This window comes from Gavia stellata, chromosome 3 (assembly GCF_030936135.1).
Source record: "Gavia stellata isolate bGavSte3 chromosome 3, bGavSte3.hap2, whole genome shotgun sequence".
Taxonomy (NCBI): Eukaryota; Metazoa; Chordata; class Aves; order Gaviiformes; family Gaviidae; genus Gavia; species Gavia stellata.
The window spans coordinates 84171536-84188493 of record NC_082596.1 but is presented as its reverse complement, the minus strand read 5'-3'; positions in this window follow the sequence as shown (position 1 = coordinate 84188493).

Sequence of the window (16958 nt, the reverse complement as noted above, 5' to 3'; positions counted from 1 at the left end):
TAGTTATCTTTATGTCTGTTCCCTCTGGCCCTACACCAAAGCAGGGAAAATCAATTGTATTTCGTGCTTTAAGTAGTGTTCCCGCCATTGTTTTCTTTTTATTTGCGTCATAGAACATTCAAGCTTAAAGCCAACAGAAGTGCAGTAACATAAGCAAATAATCACTCCTTACACTCATGTTCTGATTGTTAGAATCATAGAATCATAAAATCATTTAGGTTGGAAAAGACCCTTAAGATCATCAAGTCCAACCGTAAACCTAACCCTGCTAAGTCCACCACTACACCATGTCCCTAAGCACCTCATCCACACGTCTTTTGAAAACCTGCAGGGATGGTGACTCAACCACTTACCTGGGCAGCCTGTTCCAGTGTCTGACAACCCTTTCAGTGAAGAAATTTTTCCTATTATCCAATCTAAACCTCCCCTGGTGCAACTTGAGGCCATTTCTTGTCCTATCACTTGTCACATGGGAGAAGAGACCAGCACCCACCTCTCTGCAACCTCCTTTCAGGTAGTTGTAGAGAGCGAGAACGTCTCCCCTCAGCCTCCTCTTCTCCAGGCTAAACAACCCCAGCTCCCTCAGCCGCTCCTCATAAGACTTGTTCTCCAGACCCCTCACCAGCTTCGTCGCCCTTCTCTGGACACGCTCCAGCACCTCAATGTCCTTCTTGTAGTGAGGGGCCCAAAACTGAACACAGTATTGGAGGTGCGGCCTCACCAGAGCCGAGTACAGAGGCATGATCACCTCCCTGCTCCTGCTGGCCACACCATTTCTGATAGAGGCCAGGATGCCGTTGGCCTTCTTGGCCACCTGGGCACACTGCTGGCTCATATTCAGCTGGCTGTCGATCAACACCCCCTGGTCCTTTTCCTCCAGGCAGCTTTCCAGCTACTCTTCCCTAAGCCTGTAGCATTGCATGGAGTTGTGACCCAAGTGTAGGACCCTGCACTTGGCCTTGTTGAACTTCATACAGCTGGCCTGGGCCCATCGATCCAGTCTGTCCAGATCCCTCTGCAGAGCCTTCCTACCCTCAAGCAGATCAACTCACCTGCCCAACTTGGTGTTGTCTGCAAACTTGCTGAAGGAGCACTCAATCCCCTCGTCCAGATCATTGATAAAGATATTAAACAAGACCAGCCCCAATGCTGAGCCCTGGGGAACACCACTTGTGACCAGCTGCCAACTGGATCTATCTCCATTCACCACAACCCTTCAGGCCTGGCCATCCAGCCAGTTTTTTATCTGCTGAAGAGTGTGCCCATCCAAGCCATGAGCAGTCAGTTTCTCCAGGAAAATGCTGTGGGAAACGATGTCAAAGGCTTTACTAAAGTCCAGGTAAACAACATCCATAGCCTTTCCCTCGTCCACTAAGCAGGTCACCTTGTCACAGAAGGAGATCAGGTTAGCCAAACAGGACCTGCCTTTCATAAACCCATGCTGACTGGGCCTGGTCACCTGGTTGTCCCATACATGACATGTGATGGCACTCAAGATGATCCTGAGTTACGTTAATGAGAGAAGGAGGTCATATCTCAGAGAAATAAGAATTCCTTTTTCACCATTGCTGGTGCTCTCTTTGCTGCTGTACAGCATGTGCATCATACCCACAGCCCCAGGAATTCTGAATCCTTTAAAACTCTGCAGGGTTATTGAGATGCTGCTTCAGTGATGCTGCGGTGTGTCCTGTTTGGTATGTCCTATCCACAGTGATCACCATATGTGCTTTTCTATCATGATATGTCTGCATGCTTGCTATGCTTACTGTTTTTTACTCAAATACACATCACAGTGCCGTGTTGTTGTTTGCATGACAAATAGCAGAATATTAAATCTTCAGGGCCACAGAAAAAGCCCTCACGGTGCAGAAAGAACAGGTTTACAGATTTCTTTTCCTGATCCCACAAATTTTTCCTTTGGTCCTTTGTGTCCTAGAAACAAATCTAATCTATATTTGAGAATTTCAATGTTAACATTGATTAAACTGGAAGAAAATTAACACTGTATGCCATGGAGGGCACAATTGTTTTGTAGCATTGCTGATTTAAACAAAGTATATATCCAGTGAAAGTATCGTGGAAAATTCTTTCCTAGTTTATGGTTAAGTCTGGTTGTATAGACTTTGCTTAAAGCTTTCATGGATCTTTTGTGTACTCATATTCTCAAATATTTTCCTATTAGCCTAAATAGTAATCTTGTTGCCGCTTAACAACTAAATGCTGAAAACTGCCGGTTTTACTTAAACTGGAAGATACTGAGTAAAGTTAAATGGCACATACAAAGCGGTGCTTAAGGGCTTTCCAATTTACAATTTTATTTGTGCAACAGCTATTTCAACTAATAGTACATTTACACCAAATTAATTAGTCGCATTCCTTCAAACAAATCCTCTTTCTTGTAATGGTGGGGGCACTCAGTATGCTGTACTCTTGACACATCATCTGAGAAAATGGTCTGCATAAGTATTTTAAAATGTGAAAATACATTGTCAACCTAAATCCAGTCAAAATGTAACTTAATACACTTTAAAAGACAAGGAAGAGCTTGAAATCAAATGGCATTAGATTAAGATTCATATATTGAAAACAAATTGATTTGTTAATCAGTGTTACCATTTATTACATACACATAGAAGACTGTAAAAGTTGAAAGTAATTTCACTCTGTTATGCACTTTATTTTTTGCATTCTTCTTAGAAAACCAGAATAATTGTAAACACTTTCGGTCTTGAATTCTAATTGATGCAGTTGTTTAAGTTGTGAATACTGCAAGAAAACGTCTATGTAAAAATATTCTCACTGATATTTAAAAGGAATTACAAAATTTCTGTGGTCTAAGGCTTCGTAAACTCATCCTTTAGAAAAATCTAAATATTGGACCAGTGCGGAATTAACCAATTCATAGGCTCATGCAAAGACTAACAAAAGAATTATTCTAAATGCAGAGAAGAATACGAAATTACGCTGCCTAGGGTCTCTTTGTGGGTTATAAAGTGCTAAGACCTTGTACTTGCAGTACATATAAATGGCACAGTGCATTCTAAGGAACTTTAGGAGTGTATTGCAAGTATTGGGCCATCCTTATTTTTCCAAAGTCTCACAAAATATATGTATTTTTTTTAACAAAAGAGTAATGTAAAGTATACCTCCTTATGCAAGTGTTACTGAGAAATTGTTACATTTTCTTTTAATAAACAAAAGGGACAAAATCTTTTATTCGTATTTTTCAAATAAAATATGCTCTTTGATATGGTGATGGGTTATTGTATTCCTCATCACAACTAGAACGTGTTATTTTCTCTTCACTCCTGTATTTTATACTCACCAAAGAAATCTAACTATGTAAAGACACGCTGTCTTTAAAAATCAGATGTGATACAGCAGTATTAATGAGGTCAATGCCAGAAACGGTATGGTAACTTTAACCAGATTTTAATGCCTGGTATAGTCACTCAGTTGTGTCACTATTTCAAAGACTGTCTTATTGCTACAGATGGGTAGGGAGAGAGGGAGACACCAAGAGATACTTTGCAACAGACTGCTAAATGGTTCATTACTTTTACTTGTGGCAACTATTCCACTCCAACCATCACTGTCCTGAAACTAAAACACAGCGTTATAGGATGAATACATTATCCACATGAGTGAGTTAGGGAATTGCACATCTATGCATCCAGATTGGTGGTAACAGCCGGGGTTATTTTCCTAAGTTCACACAGAATAAAAGAGAAACAGGCAAGGACATTCACAATGATCAAGCTCAGGCCCGTGCAATGCAAGTGCACAGGAATCACTCATTCTTTCTCAAAGGAATTAACAGGCTTTACCAACAAATTACATCTTAGAAAATATTGGTACCATGGCTCACAAGGAACTTGTTGCACACAAGGCCTTCTTTCCCAGACTGACATAAAATTTAAAAAATAAAGCTAAGGTTGACAGGAAATTAAAATAACAAGTTTGTTTTAGTACCCTACTTGCTCTATTTTATTGCCCACAGGACAATTTAGATTGTGTACCACCATACTATACAATTCCCACGTGTCCCTCAGTACAGCCCCATAAAAAAATTATTATGGTAAGATAATATCTGCAAGACAAATATTGTCAGCCTGAATTTGAATGCAAGTTCCGGGGAGTGGTTTTTGTTTTGGTCCTCATTTGAGGTGTTTAAACTTTCTAAAGAATGTTAATAAAGATTTTAGATCATCTTTCATATCTAAGATTCACTGAACTTTTATTTTTGTCTTAGCAAAGCTTACTATCCTCTTATATTATTGTTAAATTAAATTTTAGGTTGCTTGAAGTCCATACTACTCCATCTATACATGGCAAATGTATTATTTATATTTAGGTATAGAGAGTCTTCAAAACCTAGAAAGCTTTGCTTGTGAGTTCAGTAGACTTCTTCTGTGGGCTTCATGATTCCCTGTAGCATTTTTGTGTTGTGTAACTCCTCACAAATCCATCAACACACCTTGACCTTTTAATTAATCAAAAAAGTCCTGAAGATCCAACACTTTCCACACTAGCTGCCTCTGAATTTGGTTTGTTCTGGAAGTACATGCAATAGGACATATTATAGCTGGTGGGTAGTCAGTACCTGCAGAAACATCCTCATCCAGCAAAGCAACCTTCAAAGGGAAAAAGGACATTGGAATTACGACCCTTAGAGGATCATAGGGCATACGGACCTTGAAAGTTGTTAGATTCCTAGCCAAGCCTGAACAAAATCAGGGTCCATGGGAACTTCATAGTGGACCGTATCATCGTGTATGTTCAGTGTTCAAATAGCCAACGAGGTCAATGGAAAGCCCAATAAAGGTACATATAAATAAGTGAACTGTTGAAATATCTGAATTGCCACATCTTCTGTGAGAGTCCTGGATAGGGATGGATCAGTCTTAATGCATTTGCCAGGCTTACAGTGTGAACACAATTCTGAGGCATGCTGCAGTTCTAACACACACCTTTACCTGCCACATTAACTGTTTTGAAACAAATCAGATTGCTCTTGACTTTATTCTGAAGATTGTACATTGTTTACTTAAAATCTGAATTAATATCCATGTTCTGTGTTTAAAAGTAATTCTTGCCTGTATCTTCTGGAATTGATTTGGGGATAAAGCACCTACAAGTAAAATTCAGCCCTGTTTTGAAATCTCAAGCACAACATACCTAACAACCAACTTCATGATAGGATTTGGGTTGGGCAAAAATCAAATACTGGTTGTGTACAAAAAGTAAAATTCACTCTTACTAAGCAAACTATTATTTTTTTTAGTTTAGGTCTATTGATTTAAAACTATGCTTGAAGTGTAAAGGTGTATGAAAGTATACACATCCTGATTATGTTATGAAGACCACATTTGGGTTTCTCAAAAAGAAGTAAAAACAGCCCACAATCTGTACCGTTTGCAGCCTCTTTGAACTTACTCTTTTGGATCAAACTTGTATTTTCCAGTTAGTTTCAATGCTTTATGCTACATAAATTTTCAACTGGGAAATGGTAACATGGAAGAGAATGATTCAGAGATTAACATCTTTTTAATCTCTAGCTGCTATAACTATTAAAAAAAGACTAAAATTTAGAATGTCTTTTTTTATGATACAAATTGGACTATCAGCTCTGAAGAGCAAGTCACTTGCATATGATGTTGGTAATAATAAAAATAATAGTGTTCTTGTTCTTTCTTATTTGTTTTTATCATAAAGCATTAAATCAGAAATTGTGGTGCCATTTCTTCTATTGTATGTCTCTAAAAAGTTTCAAACCTGACATATAAAGGGAACATCTCTGTGAATAAGGTGTCTGCTAGTTCTGTTTTGTCTATCCTGAGACTGAGATTTTTTTTAGTTTCATACAGAGAATTGTTTTAATGTAGGATGGCAAAGTGTTATATAACTGCAAATATAGCATCCGGTTTTCTGAAAGAGAGAAGGACATGAAAGGCAAAGCAAGCCTCTCAAATCTTATACATGGAACACAAGCTCAGACTCTTTAAGCAGATCTGAAACCACCACCTCGTAAGCATATTCTATCCTATGTAGTCTTATTTAAAAATGAAAACAGAAATACCCTCTAGCGCTCACTTCATGTTGTGTCTTTATTTTCCAAAGGAGCATTTAATGTATCTTTATTATGCTTTTTTCAATAATATTTTACTGTTTCCGTAAGACTCACTAAAATGTTTTTGACAAATATTCTTCTAATTTCCTCAGAACATTAAGAAGTCAATTCTGTTAAATTTGATGGGAAATCTATCAGAAGGACTGTTCTTTGACCAAGTCCAGGATAGAACTTCTCATCAAAACCTGCAAGGACTAATCAATAACTGACTGGTCAAAGAACTATATCATGGATGTGGAAGACTGGCTTCAGAGCAGGATGTTAGATGGGGATGTCCCAGTTCCAACTATTCCTTTATCATAATCCCATATCACAAATTTCAAGAAATTTTTACTGATTGCTTATTGAGTGGTTTTGGACAAAACAGCATTCTTATTTTCTGCCAAGCTCTGTGAGGCTGAGTGATCCTGAAAACATGAATTATGTATTGTTCACTTTATTGTTTCATGTTGTTTTCTTTCTTTTCTACCCCCACCAGCCCCCTTTTTGTGCTGGATTCTAGAAGCACTGTAGTATGATAATTTATCTTAAGAATGTAAGGGGAATCCAGGAATAAAACCTCATCTCTCCAGAAAATGGAAATACTTATCAGTGGTATCTGATGTCAAATGTACTAATCTTAGTTTTTCACTCTTGGGCAAACATTTTAATGGGACTTTATCACAGCTGAATTCCTTACCTTTTTCCCATGCATAATAATATGAAACTCAAATCAGCTTCTATGATAACTTAAACAATCTTGGTGTTACTAAGCATTTATATTGGTCAAGACCCTAATGTCCTAGGTCACATCATTGAAAATGACATTATTTGCCTAAGGAATTTCTGGCCTAGGAGGCAAGATTTCTGAATCCAATGTTACAAAGCAAAGACTTGTAAGGGAGAGAAGGGGATTGTAGGAAGCATGAAGAGCAATGGAAGGGTAACAGAGTAAGTAGCAAATATCATAGGGCAGATACAATTACTGGTGAAATGATTAGAGATAAGTCATACAATCAATAAAATACATAGTGATACAGGACAGATTTTTCGGTAATGTATTATGACTATTATTGTAAAGCTTTATGAATTAAAACGGCACTATGTTATGACTATTCCCATTATAGGTAATAAAATCATAAGTTATATGTGATATATAATGGGGATAGACTATGAAATTAAAAAAAAATTATGGTGGAAAAAGGAACATATTTAAAAGTTATTTATTTATTTGTATTTGTGTTTCTTTACACTATTCAGCTAATGCTAATTTCTATTGCTGATATTGTAAATAACCCACATTGCTGCATCAGTCACGTACATGCAGATTCCCACTGGTATGCTTGGGTTTTTGGCTTGCTGACTTTACATATGGATTTTGAAAATACTTAGCTTGTTCTGCACTGGACTGTACTTTTGTAATGAAAAACTGCTACAATTCCCTCGCTTCTGTAGCAAAATTGTAATTTTTCTGATAAAGATTACACATTGCAAGAACAGTGACAATAGCTACACAGAAGGCTGCAGGTGAAAACAGTCATGTCTCTACTTACAAGAATGTATTACTTTTAGCCTGATTTGTATCCACACAAAATATTGGCAGAGCTCCCAAGACATTGGAGAAACCTTCTGTCATGATGTACATACCAAAACCTCTGCTGACTCTTTTCCAGCTCTTTCACTTGTAACCAAATTTCAGATTAGGTGAGTTTAATATGATTTCATTGCTCACACTTTGTTTAGCTTGTGTAAAAAAAAAAAAAAGTCAATATAGACGACATACAAAACACAGAACATAAAGGCACAATATGTACACTTTATGCTACATTCAACTTAGCATAGAAGCTTTACCCCTACAGGAAAAAGTGAAAAGGGGCAAACTCTTTGGCTAGCTTGGACCTTCGACTTCTACACTGGGTTTTCAACTGTCATGTCAATGAAATGATAATTTTACTGTGTACATACAAAGATGCAGCCTGTCTAGACTTGAACTCAGGCTGCTTCTTGCCAAGTTATATTTTAGAAGGAAAGAACACCTTGTGAGAAAACAGGTCAGATGATAGAAACATCTCAATTGAAGTGTGTGGAAGTGATACTTGCAGAGTTTTACATGATTCTGACAGCCAAGATGCTGCTATGATTTGTTCCTGTGGAAAATAAAACTTTTGCCCTCTGAAAGTGAAAAGCTTTTCCTTGCTTGCAAGGTGTTTTATGTCAGACGTTATCACAACTTGAAAGGATTCATCGTGAATGCGAGAGGTTGTGATGGTCAATCTGTCTCTTTGCATCTTGTGCAGTTGCTCTTGGTGGTGCAGTCTGTACGGTCCTTAGTATTGCTAAGGAGCATCCTGTTCTTGACAGCCTCTTTAATAAAAGTATGATGGTAAATTTATTTGGTTAAAAAAATTAATATGAAGTACTGAGCATTTCAGTTCAAGGTCACTAGTTCATATTTGAAATGGAAATGGGAAATGCAAATATGATTAGCACCAAATGACTGCTTCTTTACATGAAATTTGTTTATAATCTCACTTCAATGTTAGTACAGAAAACCTACATGATGGCAGTGCCAAAGATAGTCACTCAGTCTGATCACCATATTCCTGTCTGCTCCTAATTATATTCTGAGTTTCTTGTTTGACTTCGAGGATCTGGCAAGTATTCCTGTAAACAGACCTATCCAATTTTCATATAATAGCACTGTGGCTGTATTCAGCACAGCATTCCATCGCCAGCTTCCATCCTTGCTACATCACTGGTGGTTTTTCCAAATTGGAGTGGGACACCGTCATGCCTCAGCAGCTATCAAAATCTGAATAAATCTTTCTACAGAACTCATCAAATTAAACTTGTTTTGTCTGGGTGTAGAATGTAACTCTATTTTTGTCTGGTTTGATTTATGTAAAATACAGCTTAAATTCTCACAACCTCTCATCATGCAATTAAAGTTTAGCAATGTTGCTTCCACTTTTCTAAAGTGGAACCTGAGCCAAGACAGTTCACTATTAAAAATCAAAGAAAATGGCCAAATAATAAAAGATGTGGTGACAATAATATCAGCTATGTAAGGGATATGAAGCAAATGGTAGAAACGTTTTTTAAGCAGAGGACCATTCAGTGGCCTCTGAATGGCCACTGGTAATGCAAAATGATTATAGATCTGTTGTAGGAAAAACTGTGAACAAATTATATTACTGGACCCTCAGCATACAGGACTTTTATGTACTCTAAAGGCCAGAAATTAGAATGGTTTTATTAAATGGGAAATTCCCAGAAAATTATTTATTTGTACTGCAGTATCACCTAAAGAATTTCTGGATGGTCAGGACCTGAACTTCTTGGTGCTAAATAAACACCAGCTGAGATTTGCTACCTTAGGGACCTTAGCGTCTACATAAGGCTGAGAAAAGCTGTCATCCAGCTGATGACAGAAACAATATGAATAGAAATAAAGGATAATCGAGGATGTTTTATAATTGAAGAGCAAGATACAGCTTAGCTAAGGGGAAGATAAGATTGGATCATTTCTGAGAGAAATAGGATAAATAACTTGATGCTTCTGGGTGATTGAATATTTCTAGCCATTTACAATGGCAAATTTACAGGTGAGCAAAAGTCCTTGATACAGTTTTTTTGAAACAGGATAAAGGATAACTTCACAATACACACAGGAAAGAGGAATAACCATATGGGATCCAGTAATATTGGACATGAAACTGTAGTTCACCTAGTGATAAGAAAGTACTTTATGTATATAATGATGTAGAATCAAGGCCAAATATTTTACTAGCAAGAAGAGTAACAGTAGAAGAAAACTTCTTCCTTGAGCTTAGTATAATAAAAGTAAAATTCTGTTCCATGAAAAAGAAATGTTGATGCATTCATAAAGAAATAATCTTTTTTCTGTCTCTGCCATTGATTCTCTATCTGTCCTTAAGCAAATACCCTAATATATGCATATTAGCAAATAACTTACTCGTGTTTCTACCAGTGTGTAACTAATTAGTCTCAACTGTTCAAATATGCTTGCCTGAAATAAATTCTTTCCATATATCAATATACACTAAACAGAAGATGCTAAAATGAAAAGTGCTGAAGCTTCCTGGTGATGATTTCTACTAATAATCTGGAACCTTAAAACTAGGTGATTTAGGAGCTCAACTTTAATGTTCCGCTTTGAAAATCCCTTTTTGTTAAGTGTTTTAAGAACCTGGGGTGAAACTGCTAGAAAAATTCAAAACCTGCCTGTTCTATTCTTAAATATTTCTTAAAAACTGTCTAGAAACTGTCACAAACAGCAAAATCAAGTGGACACAACAATTCATAGCATATGTGAGGGAAAACTAAATCTAGTTTATGTAGAAGGCTAATCTACTAGAATTTCTTGAAGGTGTCGACAAGCCTTTGAATAAGGATAATCTGATTGATTTAGTACACTTGGATTTCCAATACGCTTTTGACAAGGTCCTTCATCAAACCTATTATGGAATGACATGATCTTAAAAACTGATTTAAGAACAGGAAACAAAGTACAGGAATACTTTGGAAGGCTTCTCAGTGTAAAAAGTACTGTTAGGCATTATGCTAGGACTGGAATTGTTTGCTAGAGTCAAAGATAATCTAGAAAAGCAAACTGTGAAGACTTGCAAAGCAATCAATGGATATTTAGTGCATGTACTAAAATTGTGGATGAAACTGAAATAAACGCACTGATGTAATGAGCAAAGGCAAATCCAATCCAAAATGGACCTGCACCATGAGCTCAGAATAAATTGTTATTATTCAAGGAGGATATTTTGAGTTACTGATTCTATCTAAATATCTGCTAAGCAGTCATCAAAAACAACACAAATAAATCTGGTGTTAAGAATTATTAGGCAATAATAGAAAACCAATTAGAAAGTGTCATTATGCTACTTAGAAAACCCAGAGTGAGTCCACATTTCAACTACTCAGTAAAACAGTCTGGTCCCATAGGAAAACTAGAGAAAGCACACAGAAATCAAGAACAATGTTCAGAGATATGAAATAGCACCCATCTCAGGAGATTTTAAGAGTTATGACTCTTCAATATGGAAAAGAAAGGATTGATGAGAATATTATTTAATAAATTATAAAAAAAAATTATAAAATTAGAACTGTCATGCAGGAAAATTACTATTGCTATTTTTCACAACAGAAGAACTAGAAGCCGTAAAACAAGTTTCTAGTTAACAGATTTAAAATAAACAAAAGTTGATACTTTTTCACATGGTATGCAACTGAGTGGCAACAGTCATGTTGTGGATACAGAACTGGTAGAGCCTTTTTTCCATGCTGGTTGTGGGGCTTTGGAAGTCACACAGCTACAATTTGTTGTTAGGTACAGCATCGCTGTTCTGCACCATCTTCCTGGGGTTGTTTTTAAAAACTGCTTCAACCCAAAGAAATTTTGCCTAGTGGCAATGGAAAAAAAAAAAAAAAAAATCTGGCTTCTGGCAAAGGGAAGAGATATTAAAATTGAGACCAAATGACTAGGGTTAAAACTGGTTCCAGTGTTTCATGCCTAATGGTTTGGAATATGAAGAAACCATCAAATAATTTCCAGCCCTGTAATACTTACCTCCGTCCCCTCCTGTGTCTTTCAAATTTGCCTGTCACCCAGTTACAAATGCAGTTCATGAACCTTTTTCAGCTGGCTTGGTTCATCTGTAGATAATGCCAGTCAGAAAAATGAACCCACAAGTCCATTTAAACTCCAATGAAATATGAAACTGAAGTCAAAGAACTGCTGGCCTCTACTCATCCTATACTCTCCACAGGCATCTATTATCCCATTCAAAATGCTCTGAAGTGAGTCATTACTTAATTAAATTACTGAGAGCTGAGATTGCAGAGCAACCACATAAAATATTCAGAGAATCAGTTTTAAAGAGAAATAGAACTGTGAACCATTATATTTCTCAACTATTAATCACATCACCTCTGATATTCATGGGGTTCTTTCATATTATGCTTGAGATTGTAGCTGACAAAATAGCTGGTGAAAAACTAACTTAGCTATGTGCTTTATTCAGTATCAGGGTAGCTCAAAGAAAACTTTGACATTAAAGTTTCCAACTATATATGTTAAAACTTAAAAAATTCAAAGCAAACCCAACCAACTGTTTAAATACATCTATTATTGGAAGTGGTAATTGAGAAGAATGCCTTGAACGATCACATCTTTTGTTACAAATGTGATAATTTGAAAGAAAGGAAATTAATATTTTAAGCATAAGAATTTACAAATTTTACATTACCCACGTAATAAGCAAATAAATTATTCATATTATGCATAAGAAAAGGCATGTGTCACCAAAACACATTTACTTCTTACCTGTAAATTAGTGAGTGTTTTTATTAGAATTACTCCTCTTCTTTCCAGTACCTAAACTTTTTAAAGGAACTACTTTTATTACCTGATAAAGTTTTATACTGGCTATGTAAATATAGACTGATTTTCATAAAAAAAAAGTCCAAATGCTGCTTACTGAGAAAAAAGTCATATATGTAATTTAACAGAACATGGTGTAATCATATTGATTGTAATAACATATATGTATAGGACTTGGATTATAAATGACTCTATGAAGACCTTTCTTTGTGTATACATCTGTGCAATGATATATACATATAAAGTAAATACATTGTAGCTTATAATTATTTTCTTCCTTTTGCAGAATGAAGATTGCATGCAACATATACTTAGAGTTTATTGATAATACACTAAGATTTTGTGGTGAACTGATTGTGTTGCAGTGAGCTATGTATTCCTTCCTACTTGATAAACTGAAAATTTGTTTCTTGTATTTGAAATTCATAAGGATACACAAGCCTATATCTAACTTACAGCATTTTATTAGTTCTGTCAGTGCAATTTGCAAATGTGACACCTACCACCCATGTTTAACAGCTTATTTATTTATTCTGAACTCACGCAAATATACTGGCCACAGTAGTCATATAATCCAGTTAGGTATGGGCATTTAACATGCTTCTGCACAAAATGCAAGAGAAAATCTTGCTCATATAAATAAATAACTCTGCCTGCTTTATTTAGAATATTCTAGGAACACCAGAAAAATAAAAGTCTTATATTACAAAGTTCTGCTTATAGATCCAATTTTATCCAGTAAAGCAGATCCACACCTTCCACAGATTCACACCACACATACTGTTTGATACCCTTGATATACTGTTTCATTTTAAACATTTTAAATATATGGTAAAATTAATAAATTGTTTTGAATAAAGAGTTTAAATTACTGAGAAACAGTATTTTAAAGAGAGAAGCAGAAAGTCACAGCAGAGCAACAAATTCCATACACTTGTGTCAAAACCAGATAGCTTTTATACTTATACTGAAAAGTTTCAATACATCATCTTTACTATTGTGTTTATTTGATAGAACCAAGGGCTTTTGTTGCATCAAACTGGAAAAAAAAAAAAGCTTTCTTTTTGGTGATATATGTAGTCTGGTATAGAGAAATTATTAAAGTGGGAAAATTATTGAGAGTTGATACGAATGAAACAAGACCTCTGGAATTTATACTTACTGACTGGGATATTCATTCTTAGTCATTTGGGGTGACATTGGAGCTAGATTATTTCCATATGATGTATTTATATTTATGTGTCTGTGTCTGTTTTTTAGCATTGTTGCATGAACTGCAAGATTGAAGGGACCACTTAATTCTGGGGTGGCTCGCCTGTTCTGCTGCTTCCATTTGAAATAGACTCAGGTTGTCCCTCAGTTCAAAGATGCTACCCTGATAGTCTTCCTGGGGGAAAATTGCTTTGCATTGCAAGATATCCGGGGCATATTAGGAGAGAAATGACAGTGGGTATTATGTGCTAGAGGCATTTATTTTTCTGTTTCAAAAATCCTGTGGCAGGCACAGTTCTGATCTATATTTTAGCCATGACTGATGCTTCTACATTATCTAAGAGCCTTACAGAGCATTATGGAATATTATGTATAGGAAAAATATGACTGACATGTGAGATTCAATCGTCTTTTATTCAAAAATTTCCTATTCTAACCACTACATATAAGCCAAAATGCAGGTAACTGCCTATAAATCAATGCTGTGGTATTAAAATAGATAATGATGGGTTTTATCCTCTGTCCTGCACAAAACACAGTGCTGGGCTGACCTACATCAGGATATTGCTGCTCCTAAAGCCTAAATTTTGTGTGGCTGGGCATGAAGAGCTATCTTTTGTGTATTGGTGGATGGAGTGAAACTGCTTCCCAGCAGGGCTTTCTAAATGATTTTTTGCTCTAAGTCACACATCCAACTGCAGAGTGTTCACACTGTTGACAGACACACAACAATAAGAAAGGTTTTTTTGTATGATGACTACAAAGATGTCATCCAGTGCAGCACTTGGGAGTCATAGCTGTTAACTTATCATGTTTCATGGCAGGAACATAAGCATGAGGGAATCAGGAGCTCTGCTTTCAGCAGCCTTCTCCTTGTCATTAATACTGGGAGCTGAAGTATTCATTTAGCTTGTCTGGCACTTAGTCCTCTGTCTAGTAGGAGACTTGATTTCATTTGTTGGCTTAAAGACTGAGGAGACAAAGTCCAGGCTCCCCTTATGCAATTCCACTGGCTAGTTTTATTACTTGGTTTTTATTTGTAAGTAAATTTGATTTAAATTTATTGCATTTTGTATGAGTTGTGTCTCAGGTATGGCAGAAATACAAGTAAATAGGAAATCTAAAGTAGAAAAACATTTTCTGAACTCTTCTGGTTTTCTTATATTCTTCATTTAGTGAAAAATGAAACATTAGCAACCCAAATGCTTTCAAAAATCTCATGATTAATTTTTGCTATCAAGTTTGGGCAGACAATCAGATAACGATTTATGTTAAAGTGTTCTTGTGCATTTAACTTGACAACCATGCACTGGAGGCAGTCCCTGCCCCAGTGATGCCTCAGCAGGGCCAGTCTCCAGCTCCCCACAGCCCTGCCCTTCCCAGCCATGGGAACAACCTAATTGTTCTTATTTTGTTGCTGTGGATAGAGCTTGATAGCAGCTGATGTGATTTAATACATCTAGCTCAGAGAATATATTCATTGGTTTTCTGTTGGGTAACAAAGCCTAGTTACCAAACTGAAGACTGCAGAGCTGAAAAATCTTTTGCATTCCCTCCATGCCACTAGGTTTTGCCACTCCTATAAACTTCAGACTGAATCTGAAGAAGCGCATGCAGAAGTGTGATCGATTTCTTAATGTGAATGAAGATAGAGGAGCCTCTAAAACATAACTTAGCATGATAAACGATACTACTCACACAAAAAAATGCATACCTCTGTATTGAAACAAATACCCCCTGAGGTTTGGCCAGTACTGCAGCAGTACTGCGGAGGAAAAAATGCTGAATGCTACGTAATACATATTCAGGGCATAGTACATGATCTGCTTCCTGAGTAAGTTGGTACTGGACATCACCATTTGTAATGGTGTTTGCCATAAGACAATGTACTTTTTATTTCAGGCATGGCAAAAGATACTGTTTTGTTGTGCCTTTAAATCTAATTGCTTGGAATGTTCTGTAAAACTACAGGTGGTTTTGTGCAAAGAATGAGACAGCTTTTTAAAGGTAACTAGAAATTATTTATTTACTTTATTTTAAACATTGCTTCCTTTACTTCTTGCTTTCCACAGCAGTGGGAAAAAAGCTCTTGTAACACTTTTCAGAGGGTTTCAGTCATTTTTGCTTCACTTGATGGAGATGACTATTCCCATGTGTTATGTTAGCTAAGTAGTCATGCAATACATTTGAAGCTTGAACTAAAAGTCCATTTTTTCCCTTTGAACAAGTTTCATAAATAAAAAATTTCATCTTTGAATAAAACTCGGGTTTTGCACTGAAGAGAAAGGGCTTTATATGTTAACACTGTCAAGACTCAACGATGCATAGTAAAATGGCTCCACAAGCGATAAAATTCAGATTTCAAGCTAAGTTCTCTGACTTTCATTTAAAAAAAATACACCAGTTTACTTAGTTTTGTAAGGATTTCAGTCAGGATCAGTTCAATTTTAGTGTGCAGGTGTGCTGCATAAAAACCCCAAATATGTAGGCTCTTTTTCTGTACCTTAAATTATCACTCGTAGGGTTTTCCCGCTGCCCTAGAGAAGACCACTTTCAGAACATCATATCTGAGAGACATGGCAATGTGACATTTATCATGCATGCATTTTTCCTCCCCCTAACTCTAAAGTTAATTTGTCAGGATCTTATCCTGCTTGTACATTTAACTGACTGCCACTGATAAAGAAATGAAGACTAATACCAATCATTGGGATCTCATTAAAATGAACTATTGAATACCATCAAATCACATCTATTCTTGCAGCTGTCAAAGGAATGTGATTGTTCGGATTATGGATGGTCTTTCCAAGTTGGCACTGGTAGTTACATTAGCTCCCTTGAAAAAACACTGGCCTTTGTACGCATTCAGCTCATATCAGTTAGGCATTTTAAGAAAGGTACCTGTACTCAGTTCTTATTCTTTGTGCATGAACAGTCTCTGGCTAAATAGGTGTCTAACCATGTTCAATAGCAAGACATTAGGATAACTATGTGTATCCAGTTGGGAAAACTGAAATTCTTTACTACTCAAGTGTTCAAGTACCATACCAAAGTAATACTCAAAATTTAAATGTGTTAAGGGTATACCTACTGTTTGAATGAGAGCAAGTTTATTTTAAACTTGTGCTTTGAGAGTGTAATTAGTTTTGTGTTAATTTAATTGCTCTTTTTCGCTACTTTGTCCATCTCTGTTCAAAAGACCACTATAAATAAAACAGATTT